Genomic DNA, 18,911 nt, shown 5'->3' with positions numbered 1-18,911 from the left:
AAGAGTATATTAATTTGCACTTCAAATGAAATATGTTGAATTCACTACAGCGAAACAGTTATTAGTAATACAATACAAGCTTTTACTAACGTTTCAGATTGATCATAACCTTTGTTCTCCCATCCTTTCATAGTAAGGCAGTACACAGTAATGCATCCACATATGTCCCACGTGCTTTTTGAGTCACGTCAGAGGTTGTTGAAGAGAAAGGTGCTCAGCCTGTGTCGTTTAATGTTTTTGCTATTAAAAACCTCTGCACAATCAGGACACTGTGTGCTAGTAGTGCTTTCAAATAGTGCTATATGTTTAGCATTTTTTATAGCCATGCTTCTTGAAAGAAATGACCATGAAATAAGCCTCCGTGTAGATTGTAATGCAGCCACACACTGGGCTGATACGCAGCTATAAGTATTTCATTGAGTATCATTTAAATACAACTTTTATTGTAATAAAGCAAATTTCATGATGACAACCGGATGCATATAAATTTAAAAAAACTTAAACACTTGTTGTATTGACAACTATTTTGGTCACTTTTATTGTTCATTATTTGGAACATGGCACATTTTTTTTGTGTTTTTCTGCTCTTGGCAACAACCGTTTTTATACACAGGACTATACAGTAACAAACATCCCTTACCATCTTTTAAACGTAGTTTTTGGTGGAACTTTTCAGGAGCAATTCACACTGCATTTGTCTTACGAAAAGAATGCATTGCATGAGCAACATCATTTCAGTTGCAAGTCGTGTCATTACAGTATTTACAACGCTGTTGAAATACAACTCCATGAGAATACTAAATTGTTAATGTGAAAAAAATTTTATTGGTCTAATGCACAAAGCATTTCATGATGAATATTGCATTATCGTTCATATATTTGATTGTTTGTTGATAGAAAGAACTATATTTTCCTTGTCATGGGTACAATAGAAGCGTGTCCCCAGTTGTGATTTAAACAGTTCCACAATACTGCAACAGCTCGACTAAAGATCACTGTTGACCTCTACAAGATTATGGATGACCTCTACAAGATCATGCATGACCGGCACGCTCCAGCATTGGTTGGCCTCGATCTCTCAGCCTCCTTCGGCACCATCGACCATGAGATTCTCATCGGTGTATCGGGTATGGCACTCGTATGAATTGAGTCATACCTACACCGTCGGTCGCAGTTCGTGAAGCTCGGTGAAGCCGTGAACAAGTTGGCATACCACAGGGGTCAGTCCTCGGGCCCTTAATATTTTCGACAGTCTATCTATTCGCCGATGTCATCTCATCGCAAGCTATCAAGTTCCATAGATGTGCCAATGAAACACAAATTGTGCACCGCGGGAAGTAGAATTTAGATATGGAGAACGTCGGTAATGTCGAACATTGCACGCGAGTGGTGCTCGTCTAGTTTGCACCAAACGAAATGCCGCTTAGTTCAGGATAATAAGAAGTTCTGCTGGTTGGCACTCGGGCTCAGGCAAAAAAAACATTTGTGTGGGGGGGGGGGATCAGGTGTGGCGGTCGTAGACTCCAGGTTTCAGTTTTCGACTCGACGAACGAGCCTCGATACCATACTACACCAGAATGTTGTTTGATCACCACATTCGGCCACTATTGAATCACGACGTAGCCAACACGGTGGCATGTGGCATTGTATTGACAAGGCTTGATTATTGCAACTCACTACTCTACGGGACGTCTACTACGGGACGTCTGGCATATGTCGTGACGGTAACTGCAAGATCCGACCATGTCCGTCCGGTGCTCGCTGAGCTGCATTGGCTTCCAATTGCTGAACGAATATGTTATAAGGTCGCACTCTTCACACACAAAGTGCTTGCCACAAATGAACCACAATACCTCGCTGATCACATTAAGGAGCATAGACCATCATGCAAACTCATTCTTGCAGTGGCTTTTTTGATAACTAGCTATCGAACAAAGACGGTTACTGCATCGCGCGCTTTTAGATGCGCTTCTGCGGCCATCTGAAATGCTCTTCCTTCCGATATTAGGAAGCCACTGGGGATATGCACTTTTAAATCTCGATTGGAAACTAATTTATTCAGAACTTATTTTTGTGTTTAGTTTGTTGTCCTTCCCCCGGGCCTCTGATTAGCATGGTTTTGCTCAGTACTGTGTGAAAAGAAGTTCAACATACACACATACATACAAGCGCAGCACATTTTATTTGTGTGTTGTTGGGAGAGGGAGCTCTGTAATAATGTAGGTTGTCTTTTGCTGGACCGGTTGGTAGACCAATTTTTAATGCTCAACAAAGGCATCCGATGGTTCGAATCAGAATAATTTAAATTTAGGAAAACAAAAGGGCTGATTAAGCGAGGTGGGGGATAATTAAAACCCACAGGTGGCTTCAGGTGACCCACCCCAAATAATGAGGCTGATGAGCCAATACCAAGGCAGCAAGGGGAGGGGGGGGATCGAATATATAAAGGGCTAAGCGAGAAACCGGCGAGAGTAGGTCCTTTGGCAAAAAAAAAAAACACCAGTCTTCAAGGCTGTAAATTAAAACCTTACGCTCACTACATAATATTCCATGATAGTTTATTTATGGTTTGAGGAGTGTCCGTAACAAGGCTATGCTTACAGGAGGCCTGGTGGGATTGCAGGCTGGAGGGTTAGAAGTGAACAGAAGGCGAGGAAGCCACGGATGGGAGAGTGCGCGAAGACAGGATATTCTGCAGAGAGAAAGCCAGCATATTTCCAGCAGGCCCAAAAGGTGGTCAGACGATGCAGCGACCGGTGATGCTCTGGTGATATCCAGTCTTGAAGCCTGTTGGGGGATTCTGCAGCAACCGTGCTGGACTTTCAGCTGAAGCACCTTGTAGCAGATGATGGGCTGCACAGCCATGCAGGGACTATGTGGACTGTCGGGTTTGCATAGGGCCACAGGCGAGAGGTTCTGGCTTGTACACTTTAGGCATAGGACTTAGAGATTGTGTTTCTTGGATGTGTGGCACCGTTTGAGGTGCTGCCCACATCTTACTTCAGAATTGGAATATACATTTTTCAGAATCATAATATTTATTCGTGCTGGAGGATTTTAATGGGCTTTAATGTGTTTTTTTTACAGATATCCAGTAAAGTGTGTGTGTGTGACCTGGTGGGAGCAACACTTAAAATTGCTACTATGCCCGGTTAGCGCGCTGCGCTATGAACCCGGTAACACGAGTTCGATTCCCGCTCACGGCCAACACCAGTGACGATTATCTGAACCGGTCCTGGGCCTCCCCTAGGTCGACTCGACCTCAAAGACGTACCTGGTGTGGTGTATAAACATCGCCACTAGGGAGACAAAGGCGGTCGGGCGTGGTGCTGACCACCCACCCCCTCGTGTACCGTTGCGGCCTTCATAGGTGCTCGATAACAGCACTTGCCCCTCCAGTCTGCTAAGGCTATATGGGGGATCTTTGTTGGCACCCACCCACTCGGGTGGAGCATGTTAAAGTTTGCTCGGGGATTCACGTTCTGAGTTAATCACCCTAGAGAATGCGTTGGTTCATTCTGAGATGCGAGTAACTACTTTTTAAATTTCGATTTAAAGCTTTCGTGACTGCAAGGATTCATCTTCTTTGGTTCTTTCGGTAAAGTCACGTAGAATGAGAATAAAATAATAAATTGATAAAATAAAATAAAACAATAATATTCTCACGACGTTTCGGCCACAACACAAGCGGCCTTCATCCGGTGAAGGGACGAGACTGTCTGGTAGGACAGCGCTGGAGTGAAAAAGCCACGCTCAGATCACGACCTTTAAGCTGTGTGAGAAGAAACAAAGCGCCTTGACAAAGGAATTAGCATAGAATTTAGCATTGAAATGGCTGAGTGATTAGCTTGTGACTGGTCACAGAAATGGCTATGTTAAAGTTAAAGCATACACATCCGCAGAGGCACCCCTTGACAAAGGAATTGGCATAGAATTTAGCATTGAAATAGCTAAGTTAAAGCATACACATCCGCAGAGGCACCCCTTGCCAATGCTTCACTTTAATGCCTATGTTAATTTTAAAGAGTTGGCTCCGTGTTTGAAAAGGCCAAACTTCATCTACTTGTTACTTCATCTACTTGTTACTGCAACTACAGAAAAAAATTGCAAGAATACAATGTATTATTTTTTTTAAAACTTGACATACACAAATTTCCAGAGGCTTTGTGAATGTAAAAATATTTCACGAGCTTTAAATATTTCAATAACTTTTGGCAAAACGGAATGTTTCACAAGATGGCTTAATTATAAGAAAAAATGCTTCCATAGTAATTAAAACTTGCTTAAAATGGGCATAAAATCTTTACCCTGGCAAACTGCTTCCAAAAATGTCTTTGTGGAATATTGTATCTAGTACCCACGACATGATGGCAAAATCAAAGAGCTTTGTTGAATAGCGTTTTTTGCAACTGCCCTCTCAAATGGACTTCCAATGGTATTGTATCAGTCCATACATGTGTATGCTCTAGTTGAAAGGGTTGGACAAGGGAAGTTTGGACGTTTGTTTTTTTGCACGCCTGCCCCAGAGATCTTACAATGTCAAGATGTTAAGACTGAACCCTGGAAAGGCTTTGAAGAAAAATGCTTCAAATAAAACACTGCTTCAGCCTGTATACTATGGTGCACAAATACGATATAGAAGTTCCTACTAGTGGTGTATCTTTTGAGTTCTGGCACAACCAAAATGAGAGCTGTACTAGGTATACCCAATACCACAACAATTATCTTGCCGACTTAAAGTATTTGATTTTTGTTCAGATGTGGGGAAAATACCCAGCCAACAATTTTTATGACTTACAAACTTCTGTTCTCTGTAAAAACTAATTTTTTGAAGAGGTGGTGTACCTTTTAGTTGGCTTTGCCATCGATAAACGGAACAGGTGGATGAAAATGAAGGCTGCATAATTTGTTGCATAGCTTCACTCTACAACATGCATCAATATACTGGTGCGTGTAGCGTATAACCAGAGTGATGGCTTTAAGTAAACGTCTCGTGCGTATGAAATCGGACCCAAAGACTAATTAATTACACCAACAAAAAAAATGTTCCATGTAACACGATCTTTGTCCCTGGGTAGTGTTATTTCCTAATTGCTTATGCCTCAAAAGTACAGAACATGGCTATTATTCCCCACAAACTTTGCTTTTGTGACCAGGACATTGATATTTTGAAATTTACCCATTTTCAATGAGTAAATGTGAGCATTTGTGTCATTCCTTCACATAAAGTCCTGGCCACAAAAGCAAAGTTTGTGGCGAATAATAGCCATTTTCTATACCTTTTAGGCATAAGCAATTAAAAAAATAACACTTACTACCCAGGGACAAAAATCGTGTTACATCGTGTTATTCGTCATGAAAAGCCTAATCCTCTTTTGCTTTCTCTTTTTATTTTCAAATGTCGTCTCCTCATGAATCTTCTATGTAATCCAAATTGACATTCTTTACATGTGCCTGCATTTTGAACATACTGCAATCACGCAACAACAAAGAGCATTATGGCGAGAAGTATTAAACGTGTCCTATGTCATACTGCTGCCACTTGACTTTCTGGACTTGAATCGCAGCGAAATAGAAATAATGCTGTGCAATTTCGAATTAGGAAATCGTCTCCCCGCGATCATTGCTCTGAGTTGAATAACCTGATCTGCAACAAGACAGCCAAGAGCAATTTGACCGTTATAATATGCGTATCTGAAGCGTGAGATGTTATGCATGCTTATAGGTAAATGCAATAATGTGTTTGGGCCAAGCGACCTTTCTTTTGAAATGAGCCACTGTGAACAGTCAAAGCAGCTCTGTGCTCAAATGAGCAATGGGACAATGCAATTTTTTGCTGGTGGCCCCAAACCACTGTCGGTAATGTCACATTCCCACGACAGGCAGTCTATTGAATGACAAATGCAGGCTCTACAGTCTACACCAAGCGGTACTCAAATCAAGAACACGATGAGTTTATCCCCCCTGACTCGTATTTGAAATTGCACCCCTTTGATTTTGAATTGAGCATTCTTTAACAGGAAGATATATTTTATATAATGTACGGCATTACATGTCCGTTTTCCCATCTGCTTGTAATTCAAATGTGTTTTTCTGGGTCGTGCTGCACGTAACCCAGAAAACCAACACTTGGACAATGTACGGCTCTTTGTCAATCCACTGCTGGGATGGTCAACCATCCTATCAGGCCAGATGTCTATCGAAAGCAGCCCCCCAATGACAAATGAAAAAGATCTGCTGCCTATCCTTGGTAAAACAACAAAGACTATTGCTAATTATGGCTGAAACACATTTCTGTACAGGAAGACCTCACCGAACGCGGATTTATCAAATAGATGTTTTGGCGATACACGGTTTACTTCATGAGGTATGTTTTCCAGAACACAGGGGTGATGTTTATGCTATATGCGGTTAGCGTTGGTTACATTGTTGCTAAAATTATCGTTCGATAGGCTTTCGAGAGGGCGAGCGTTGCATCCCTTGGAAGGTACTCTGGTGTGAACGAATCGACCCGAATGGCTTATTTACCCTGTGTTTGTAGTAGTGGTAACAGGTACTGTACTCAACACTCTCATGCATAATTCAAATGCTCGTACACGTTGCTGCATGCATCCAGCCAGCCACTTGTTGAGGCCATCAGCCATACGGACACCTAGACGGTGAATCATGAATGTTCAAGTGACAGTGTTAGGGCGCGAGTGTGGGGCTGGGAAATGAGTGTGGGGGTGTGGGGGCGAGTGAACGACGGACGTCAGTGCCGCTTGCTGGAAGTGTAATGGAGACGGGGGCTTTTTTTGTGGTCGGGTGAAATTGAAGAGTTAAGTGTGTGCACACAAGAATGAATAGAGAGTGACTCTTGGCACCTTTTGGTACAAAAGAAACGGTGGAAATGGTGTAACAACTGGAGTTGGGTGGGGGGGGGGGTCATTTTAGACCCAGGAACACAACCCTAGTTTTCCCATAAGGTATATTAGTTGTTGAACGCGATTTTGCCCAACACTGTATTTTGCAGGTATGTATCCGAGTAGTTAACCTCGCATTCAATAAACCTCCAGAGCCAGGGTGAACATCCGACGTATTTCATTAATTGAACGAGGTAAAACTGATGGAAAAACACAGGACAAAATACAGCATCTGTTAATACTTGGAAATATCAATACAATGAATGAACACTACGGCATCATAACATTGTCTTAGATAACATGAACTCAACAATAGATCCTAGATGGACCAGGCACCTACATTAGAACTGAATAGCTATACAAGAGAATAAGCTACTGTGTTAAGTAAGGGCACATCGTGTAATCACCATGCTGCAGTCTAAATGTACAGCACTACACATAACACTGAACTGTGGATGAGATATTTCGTCATCCTTGCTCTCAAGATCGCAATAAGGTTACATGGGTACAAGTCTGACTCTAATTATTTAATTACAAGTAACATTCACAATGAGGCAAGTGGCAGGCTTCGTTGTTAACTAGGCCTCATTTAAATTTAGATTTAAAGCTTTCGTGACTGCAGTAGTTCATATTCTTAGCTCTTTCGGTAAAGTCACGTTGAAGGGAAACAATAAAATAAGAAAATATATATATAAAAAAATATTCTCACGACTATTCGACCATAACGCAAATGGTCATCATCAGGTGTGAAAACCAACGGCAAGACAAACATTTGAAAGAGGTGGCAGTTTGCATATATATATTTATTTCCTAACGGCGCACTTATTTATTTATTTAAAAAACCCGTTAGCGCCACGGGCAGCGATTTGGCAGTTTATTTAGAAGGACGAGTCCATCTATGTTCTGAAAAGAGGAGGGGGGAGACGAAAAATTAATGTATGCTGTCTGAAAGCCACCGTAAGCGTGAACAATCAATTAAGACCTGCAAATGGTTTATCAAATCCTTCCAATGATTGCTAAGCCAGAATCCATCTTCTCGGTTGAAATTGTCTCTGTGCTTGTATATGTGGATAGCCTCATGAACGAATCTCTCATGGTAGCCAGATGGCTTACAAGGAACCTCTGTCTTGCAAAAGTCAATGTCATGTGAGCCTACTGAATTATAACAATGATCTGCCACGGCTGAGGTGTTGGTCCTACCGTGTTTAAGGTCTGCTTTGTGTTCACGAATGCGGTCCGAGACATGGCGTTTGGTTTCTCCAATGTAACTACTACCACAGAGGTAACTTAGTTTGTAGACACCAGGGTACTGTATGTCCGGAATCACATCTTTTACAGATGGAACCAGATCATGGATTTTATGTAATGTGTTGAAACGGACCTGGATCTTATGTTTCTTCAAGATTTTGGAGATCTTTTTTGTGATCCCCGCAATGTAGGGTAGAGTGATGGTTTTGAAAGGCTCCTCAAGAGGGTCCTTCTTCATGGTTTGAGTGATAGCTTTGCGGATTGTATAGTCGGAGTAACCATTAGCCTTAAGAGCTTGGTGTACGTGCTTGAGTTCACTGCCTATGTGTTCCTGGTCGGATATGCATTCGGCTCTATGGTACAGAGTCTTGATGAGAGAATTCTTTTGTGATGGATGGTGGGAATCCGGTTTCAGATAAGCATCCGTATGGGTAGCTTTCCTGTAGACAGAGTGGCTCATTGAACCATCAGGTCTCTTTTTAATTAGAACATTCAAAAAAGGTAGCTTGCCATTTTTTTTGACTTCCATGGTAAATCTGATGGCTGGGTGTATGGAATTGATGTGGTCGAAGAATTGGTCTAGAGCAGGCCGGCCATGTGGCCAGATGACAAAAGTGTCATCCACCTACCTCTTCCATAAGGTTGGGCGCAGAGTGGCAGTCTGGATGGCGTCAGTCTCAAATTTCTCCATGAAAATGTTAGCTATAACCGGAGATAGGGGGAGCCCATTGGGGTGCCCTCAGTTTGTTTGTAGAAAGTTCCATTCCAAGTGAAGTATGTATTGGTTAAACAGTGTCTCACCAGGGGGGGTACCTCAGTGTTTAGTCCTTGATGAACCAAGTCTTCAATGATTGCGATGGTGTCAGGTACAGGAACTTTGGTGAATAAGGAAACTACATCAAAACTGACAAGCAGGTCGTCTGGGGACAGGGAAATACCCTTGATTGTCGATACCAGGTGAGTAGAATTTTGTACCGCAGAGGTGTTTTTTCCGGTGAAAGGACGCAGGATTTCAGACAAAAAACGAGCCAGTTTGTAGGTGGGGGAGTTGATAGTAGAGACAATGGGACGAAGGGGTGTATCTACTTTATGTATTTTTGGTAAGCCGTATAATCTTGGTGGCCTGGCAGCAGAAGGTTTCAACGAAAACTGTTTAGATTGATCAATTAATACGGTTGAATGAGAAATTATTTTGTTGGTTTGTGTGACGAGGCTGTTGGTGGGATCTCTTTTTATTATTGTATAGCTACCATCATCGAGTAATTCTTTAATTTTGTTGTTCTATTCTATGTTATCTATGATGACAGTAGCATTGCCCTTGTCAGCTGAGAGGACTACAATGTCATCCCTCTTTTTTAATTTATATAATTCAAAACGCTCATCGGATTGGGAACATGTAGACAATATGACTGCCTCTTCAGCTGCTACTATGTCAACCAAATGTAAGGACAACCTGATTTCCAAATTTAACCTCCTCTTCAACAAAAGACCGGACCCACACACCAAAAAGTTAGACGTTAACAAAGTCATAATTAATCGCAGTAACAGTTCTATTTCCGATGGTCTGAAATCCGTTTAAGCTAAAGGTCTAAACTTTGCAGTCACACCTAAACACATACCAGTTAATGACATAATTGCCCAAGTAGACGTTGCTCTCAGGGGCCTGGGTCACATCGCTGCAGACGTAGCAAGATCTGAAATCGCTGCAACCCTCAAAAACGCTAAGATGCCAGCTAGCAACCTCAGCAAAGATGAGCGTTTTGAATTACATAAATTAAAAAAGAGGGATGACATTGTAGTCCTCTCAGCTGACAAGGGCAATGCTACTGTCATCATGGATAAAATAGAATATAACAACAAAATTAAAGAATTACTCGACGATGGTAGCTATACAATAATAAAAAGAGATCCCACCAATTGCCTCGTCATACAAACCAACAAAATAATTTCTGATTCAAACGTATTAATTGATCAATCTAAACAGTTTTCGTTGAAACCTTTTGCTGCCAGGCCACCAAGATTATACGGCTTACCAAAAATACATAAAGTAGATACACCCCTTCGTCCCATCGTCTCTACTATCAACTCCCCCACCTACAAACAGGCTCGTTTTTTGTCTGAAATCCTGCCTCCTTTCACTGGAAAAACCACCTCTGCGGTACAAAATTCTACTCACCTGGTATCGACAATCAAGGGTATTTCCCTGTCCCCAGACGACCTGCTTGTCAGTTTTGATGTAGTTTCCTTATTCACCAAAGTTCCTGTACCTGACACCAGCGCAATCATTGAAGACTTGGTTCATCAAGGACTAAACACTGAGGTACCCCCCCTGGTGAGACACTGTTTAACCAATACATACTTTACTTGGAATGGAACTTCCTACAAACAAACTGAGGGCACCCCAATGGGCTCCCCCTATCTCCGGTTATAGCTAACATTTTCATGGAGAAATTTGAGACTGACGCCATCCAGACTGCCACTCTGCGCCCAACCTTATGGAAGAGGTACGTGGATGACACTTTTGTCATCTGGCCACATGGCCGGCCTGCTCTAGACCAATTCTTCGACCACATCAATTCCATACACCCAGCCATCAGATTTACCATGGAAGTCAAAAAAGATGGCAAGCTACCTTTTTTGGATGTCCTAATTAAAAAGAGACCTGATGGTTCAATGAGCCACTCTGTCTACAGGAAAGCTACCCATACGGATGCTTATCTGAAACCGGATTCCCACCACCCTCCATCACAGAAGAATTATCTCATCAAGACTCTGTACCATAGAGCCCAATGCATATCCGACCAGGAACACATAGGCAGTGAACTCAAGCACGTACACTAAGCTCTTAAGGCTAATGGTTACTCCGACTATACAATCCGCAAAGCTATCACTCAAACCATGAAGAAGGACCCTCTTGAGGAGCCTTTCAAAACCATCACTTTACCCTACATTGCGGGGATCACAAAAAAGATCTCCAAAATCTTGAGTGAACATAAGATCCAGGTCCGTTTCAACACATTACATAAAATCCGTGATCTGGTTCCGTCTGTAAAAGATGTGATTCTGTATATATAGTACTCTGGTGTCTACAAACTAAGTTGCTTCTGTGGTAGTAGTTGCATTGGAGAAACCAAACGCCATGTCTCGGACCGCATTCGTGAACACAAAGCAGACCTTAAACACAGTAGGACCAACACCTCGGCCGTGGCAGATCATTATTATAATTCAGTAGGCTCACATAACATTGACTTCTCCAAGACAGAGGTTCTTTGTAAGCCATCTGGCTACCATGAGAGATTCGTTCATGAGGCTATCCACATATACAAGCACAGAGACAATTTCAACCGAGAAGATGGATTCTGGCTTAGCAATCATTGGAAGGATTTGATACACCATTTCAGGTCTTAATTGATTGTTCATGCTTATGGTGGCTTTCAGACAGCATACATTAATTTTTCGTCTCCCCCCTCCTCTTTTCAGAACATAGATGGACTCGTCTTTCTAAATAAACTGCCAAATCGCTGCCCGTGGCGATAACGTTTTTAAATAAATAAATAAAGAGATGCGCCGTTTGGAAATAAAAAAATATGCAAACCGCCATTTCTTTCAAATGTTTCTTGTCGTGGCTTTTCACACCTGATGATGACCGTTTGCGTTATGGTCGAAACGTCGTGAGAATTTGTATTGTTTTATATATATTTTATTATTTTATTGTTTCCCTTCAACGTGACTTTACCGAAAGAGCTAAGAATAGGCCTCATTTATCATAACAATTTAATAGCATTTTAAAGGCATTTACAGCATTATAACGGTCATTATTACAGCATTCCCAGTATTATAAGAACATAAACGAACTTACAGACAATGCTTCTTAAAGTCCCACAATGAACAGATGCAGCTGCCTTCACTGAGACGTTATTTGTGCCTCCATTTTGTACTCTGTGTAATGGCTGAAGCTCTACCGCGTGGCTGAGAGGCTGTCAGATCATAACTTCCTGGTTACGTGACCAAACTCTACCTCAAAACAGGAAATTCCTGTTTACACACACCCCCACATCTGCCGTGAGGCAGAACAATGCCGGAGTACAGAATCCTTAAGGAATAGTGCAGATTTTTTTAACATAATATTTTGCAGGATTAAAATTAGTATTGATGCCCACTGTTTCGACATGTAGACAGACAGGTGACACTTGGCAAGGTTCAAGTCATTTCAAATGACCTATTTCAAATTCTTTGGGTCTTTCGGTAAAGTCACGTAGATAGAACAATTAAATAATAATAATAAATAAAAATTCAAATAAAGTTAATAAAAAATAATAAAAATATCACGACGTTTCGATCGCAACACAAGCAATCAACATCAGGAGAAATTAAATAAAACCGTTGAAAAATGGGGGGAAAGCTGCTGAGGCAGGCTGTTTAAAAAGTTTGAAATGGGTGTAGCCCAAGGATCATAAACGAAGTGGGTGGGGCTAGTGATGTTAAAGTGAGAGAGATTAGCATGTCAATTTAAGAGATTAGCATGTCAATGTAAACGGCGGCTGTGTTAGTGGGAATCTGTTCATGTAAAATCAGAGAGTCAAAAATAACTGCTAACATCGGAAGGTAGGATGAAAACATCGCAGCCAGTTATGACTTAAACTGGTTAATAACGTCCTTCCAATGATTGCTCAGTTTGTACCCATTTTTTCGGTTGAAATTGTGTCCATGTCTATATATCTGGATGGCTTCATGAACCAATCTTTGTCGATAGCCAGTGGGCTTGCAAAGTACCTTCGTCTTAGAGAAATCAATTTCGTGTGAGCCCACCGCATTAAAACAATGATCAGCCATGGCTGAGGTATTGGTCCTACCGTGTTTCAAATCTGCCTTATGTTCACGAACACAGTCCGAGACATGTTGCTTAGTTTCCAAATGTAACTACTGCCGCAGACACAGCTTAGTTTGTAGACGCCGGGGTATTGCATGTCAGGGATCACATTCTTCACAGATCGGATCAGAGCACAAATTTTATGTACTGTGTTAAATCAAACCTGGATCTTGTGTTTGCTCATGATTTTGGAATTTTTTGGTGACCCATGCTATGTATGTGTAATGAGAGAGGACACCGACGGATAATGGAGGGCTGCATAGGCATTGCCTCATCGGTGATAGCTAATCAGGGCTATGGGTTCCATCTGGGCCGAAGTTCATGGGCAGAGCTCACGGGGGTATGCGGGAACCATCGGGAAGGTTCTGAGGGGGGCGTGGTTAGAGGCGGGGCTTCACTCCACCGAGGCGGATATAAGGAGAGGCAGGAGAGGGACTCGGGGTCGGTCTGGAAGCCTGGGTCCGGACTGCATCTCCTCCACCTCGTCAGCCATCGACCACGTGGCAGCCTCGAGGGCAGCGCTCTCGCAATCTCCGACGCCGTCAACCAGCGGGGTGCGGGGAACGCGAGGGCAAGGGAAGCCATGCGCAGAGCGGAGAAGCAGTGAGCGCGTGCCGCGGTGTGAGAGAGAGAGAGAGGGACCATCTGGGAAGAGAGTGTGAAGCCGAGCAGTCGCAACCAATAAAGAAAGATGCAAGTCCCAAGAGGGGTGGAAGTCGTTTATTACATATGTAAGCCATACATAGCAGGGGTCACCAGGGGTCACCAAAAAAAAGATTTCCAAAATCATGAGCAAACACAGGATCCAGGTTCGATTTAACACGGTACATAAAATTTGTGATCTGATCCCATCTATGAGGGATGTGATCCCTGACATGCAAAAAACAGCCTGCCTCAGCAGCTTCCCCCCCCCCCTTTTTTCTCCTGATGACGATTGCTTGTGTTGCGATCGAAACGTCGTGATATTTTTATTATTTTTTATTCACTTTATTTTCATTTTTATTTATTTTTCATTATTTTATTGTTCTATCTATGTGACTTTACCGAAAGACCCAAAGAATATGAATTCCTGCAGTCCCAAAAGCTTTAAGTCAAGACCTATTTCAAAGTGTACGGATTCCGTTCTGCACAGCTTTTTTAATGCGTCTTGTTTATTTGGCTGGCGATGTTGCCATGGTGTAACGATGCGTATACTGAAGTTGCAATCCAGAGGTCACTGATTCGACCTCCCGGTGTGGCAGTTAAAACCATGGCCAAGTTTCTTAAATGCCCCCAGCTCGGTCCACCCAGCAGCATAAATGGTTAGGCCACAGTTAGTTGAGCAGCAGGTCACATGTGGTGAGGTAAAGTATGGGTACTCTTCTATTTCATGTCTAGCCAGCATGCAAGAGTTGGGGTTCTCTTGAACTCTCCTTGGTAGAGAACTATCCACCAGCAGCGTCATGAGCAAGCAATTTCAGCGCTGCACCTTTACCTTTTGCTTCGTCGATTGACATGGTAGCCACTTCCAGGTTGCATAACGGAGCATAATCATGCACGGTTCTTGATCGTGCGCAAAGGTTGCATTTAAAATGTAATAAACTAGCATTCAAATGCATTGGAGCATTTGTGGATGGATTTTTTTACAGATTTAATATTTTGATAAATTAACATGAGAAAGAATACTTAAATTATATCACGGGACCTCCTTTGCCAGTACCAAAATATGATAATAGGTTTTTCCCCTTTTTTCTGGCAACAAAACAGGTGTTAAGATGTTAAAACACCAAACTGAAACCTTTTACAAGGAATCATGTCTGCATTAACCACAAAACTTGTGGTCAGAATGCAAACAAAAAACATACTCAGATAATATATGTGTATTGGAGTAGGAAGGTGTGCTCGGGAAACTGCGCGATTGTATTGATCACACGGACAGTGTGGGGTTTATCTGGGGTCAGCCTGAGGAGACGGCGGAAACAGTGGGGTCGTGTTAGGACAGCCAGGTGAAGAGGCTGGGGTGATGAGGTACGGTCGGGCCAATTAAGCCAGAAGGGCTGTGATTGGTTGGTGCTGTTGCTGGGGCCGAGGAGGCGTCGAGGTGTCTGGAAAAAGGCAGGTGGTTGAAGACGCGAGGCGTGCGGAGGCACGCGGACCAATTAATTAGCGATAATGAGAATGGGGATAAATTGGGGGGAGACAGAAAGAGGAGGAGAGATTGGAGTTGGGAGCTGTGTGGTGAAGACGTGGAGTTCGGAAACAGAGTTTAGAAGAGAGTTGGAGCATGGTGATAGCGAAGCTGAAGCAAGACGAAGCAGGTAGTAGTGGAGTGAGCATAGTGATAGCGAAGCCGAAGCAAGACGAAGCAGTTATCAGTGGAGTGAGCATAGTGATAGCGAAGCTGAAGCAAGACGAAGCAGTTAGCAGTGGAGTGAGCATAGTGATAGTGAAGCCGAAGCAAGACGAAGCAGTTAGCAGTGGAGTGAGCATAGTGATAGCGAAGCCGAAGCAAGACGAAACAGTTAGCAGTGGAGAGAGCGTAGGATTAGAGTTGAAGACGTGTGTGCGGAGGAGAGCAACTTGATACTGGGAACCAAGGTGGTGAGCGAGACGGGCGAAGCACGGTGAGCGAGCGGAGTGTCCAGGATACGGTGGAGTGTGGAGAACGTGTTAACGATGAAAATAAAGAAGTGGTTGAAGAAAGACAAAAGTTGTTCGTGTAAAGTTCAACCACTACATTTGGTGTCAGAGTAGCTACGAACCACGCCGAGATGTCAAAGAAGGCGGCAAAGAGGAAGAACGTGCCGGTGGACTCGTGCGGCGACAGCAACGATGAGGACGTGCTGCCCGTGTCCGGCCAAGTGGCCAATACTCCCCCAGCTGGGTCTGGTCGACCGGGAAACAACAGAACGAGACGGCGGTTCCAGCGGGGCCGAAGGCCCGGAACCATCGGGGGATTGAAGAGTCCTCATGGCCCAGTGGGAGGATAGGATGGCGACGCTGACGGAGGATTTCCACCACTTTATGACATCGAACCGCATACAACCAACGGTGTCAGTCGACCAGCAGAGGTTGCCGCAGCATCGGAGCAATTGGAGGAATCTGACGACGAGGAAGCGCAGCCGTCGGGAATGGCACGGCGACTTCATGTGCAGCGGTTCGAGGCCAAAGTTGGGGATTGGACGGCGTTTACACGACGATTCCGTGCGGCTTATGAATCTCTGGAGTGGACTGAGAGTGCCGCGCTGCGGGCACTGCCGACGGCCCTCGATGATGACTCTTTGGCGACATTTAATGGGCTCCCTGCCGCCGTCAGGTCAACACTGGACGGGGCACTCGCGGCAATGAGAAAGGTCTACGAGCCGCGGTCGGTCGCCAAACGTAGATTTCAGCAAAGGAAGCGGGAGGCCACGGAATCCCCTCTTGCGTTCCGCAGCGCGTTGTTGGCCCTCGCTCAAGTGGCATACCCGGCGATGGACCAAGAGGCCCTGGATTCCTTACTGCAAGATAAACTTTTGCAGTTGGCGAAGGAGCTAAGGATCGTCCTTTCGTTCCCGGACAGCAACGACGACGACGACATGTCATCTCTGCAGATCGCCAGGAACATCCAAGTCAACCTCGACCTCCGAGACGAGCCAACGGTGGTGGGTGTGCAGCCGCTGCTGATGAGCGCTGTCGTGGCCGAGAGCGCGGTGGCGGTGAACGAGGCGCCGCCGATTGCAGCGGCGGCCGGGGTGCCACCCGAGGGGCGTGCTGCGTCGTCCCGAGGTGTATGGAGGTGGCACGCCACGAACGTGCTATGAGTGCGGACGGAGAGGACATCTCGCCCGCGACTGCTGGTGGCGCAGGGGCGGCCCTCCAAGGGCGCCGACCAGCTACGATCGGAGATTTCCCCAGGACCGAGGATTCCGGGTGAGTCGTGATACATTCAATACACGGCCGCTCTTTTCACGTCACCCATCCGCGTCATCTCACCCGTTCCCATCAAATTCATATGTTGAGCAAGGTCGAGACATGTGGGGCGCGTTGGTGCATCGTGTGTTGGGTGCCGCGCCGGGGTCGTCGGATGTGATGGCACGTATTCAAGGAGTAATGGTCAGGGTTATTGTTGATACAGGGGCTTCTGCGACCCTTATTTCGTTACAAACTTTTTGATCGCTGCCGACTTTGCCCCGGACCCTGGAACCGGTAGATGGGCCATGCATAGCAGCAAATGGTGGCAGCCTCGGTATTATGGGTTGTATGGTCGCGACGATCCAAATTGGGGAAGCGAGTTACGGGGAATGTCTTGGTTTCTACGGCCTTGGCGGTACCGTGTTTGCTGGGCACGGATTTTTTGCGAAGGATGCCGCTTAAAATTTCGATAGAGAAGGGGTGTTTGGAATTGCCATCGGGGAAATGTATGAAATTTTTAGGGACGCGTCATGTTAAAGCTGTTGCATTATCGAGATTGCCGCGACCGACTGACTCGCGTCGGTGTGCGGAGGGCTCGCTGCGTTGTGGTCCGCCGCTGCAGGACGTTCCGTCAATGGTCGTTGCAGCGGATTCAATTAGGCCAGAAGCGATTCCTGCGGTGGAATCGGGTTTGCTGGGGTTGACGTTGGGTCAGTGGAAACGATTGCAGGTGGATGACTCCTCCCTGACCAGGATGAGGCTGCGTGCCTCTCACTCAAGGGGATCGAAAGATCGCCCCTTTCTAAAACTTATCGATGGTCTCCTCGTTCGCTGGGATGTTGAAGCACAGAAGTTTTGCATTGTTGTTCCGATTGTGTTGCGCGGGAAACTCATTAGTGATACGCATGACAAGTTGATGCATTTGGGGGAGAAGAAGACCGCGTTGACTTTGGGAAAAGATTTCTATTGGCCGGGAATGTATAACGATGTTCAGCGATATGTAAAAGTATGCCATGAATGTGCGCGGAGAGAGGCTCGGGAGGCCGCGTTGAGTAACACGGCGCGACGACAAACCGCCAATGAACGGTTGCATGGAACGCAGCGGCCTCGAGAGCCGTGGTGTGTTCGGGATAAAGCGTGGTTACATTGTCCCATGGTACCGGTGGGAATGTCCTCAAAGTTCCATCGGCCCTGGCAGGGGCCCGTTGAGATTGTTGAGGTTCTCCGAGATCAAAGTGTACAGATTCGATTCGGTCGTCGGACATGGTATGTTCACCCGTTGCGCCTTAAGAAGTTTGTATTGCCGTATGATGCGTCATCTCCCATCCCAGAGCGGCCTGTATTGGATGTGTCCGACGAGTCTGTGAGGAGGTCGCATGTGTACGCGCCTCAGAAATATGCCCCCCGTGTGCCTGCAGGACCATCCCTATTGACTCCACGAGGGGGTTCGGGCAGGTTTGCTAGCCGGACGCTGGTTGAGCGGCCGCAACTTCGAAATGCTGTCCGGCCCGAGCATGATCGACGGACAGTCCCGCCAGCGGATGGTCGCTGGGACAGGGACGGGTGTGTGTCGAAGACCAGGAGCGGCCCTCACTTAACGGAGGAGCGAGGTCCGCCCTTGCCCCACAGTGTCCCGTGTAGGGGAAATGGGCCGGCAGCTGGAACTCGCTCCCGAAGACGGACCTTCCAGGTGTGAAAACCTGATGATGACTGTTTGTGTTGCAGTCGAAACGTCGTGAGAATTTTATTGTTTTATATATATTTTATTATTTTATTGTTTCCCTTCAACGTGACTTTACCGAAAGAACCAAAAATATGAATCACTGCAGTCACGAAAGCTTTAAATCAAAATTTAAACACCACGTATTTTAAATGTAGCATATTTGTACTTTTATAGAAGTAAAATGCATTTTTGGTGCAATTTGATGGATAGCAGAGAGCATCGCAGGTAACATAAATTGTTGTACTGTATTTGTATACGCCCACAACTATGGTCCCCAGCACCCTCGACTGCCTGG

The sequence above is a fragment of the Petromyzon marinus genome, chromosome 9 (genome assembly GCF_048934315.1).
Source record: "Petromyzon marinus isolate PM22_M1 ecotype Great Lakes invasive population chromosome 9, UKy_Petmar_22M1.pri1.0, whole genome shotgun sequence".
NCBI lineage: Eukaryota > Metazoa > Chordata > Hyperoartia > Petromyzontiformes > Petromyzontidae > Petromyzon > Petromyzon marinus.
This window is presented reverse-complemented; position numbering follows the sequence as displayed.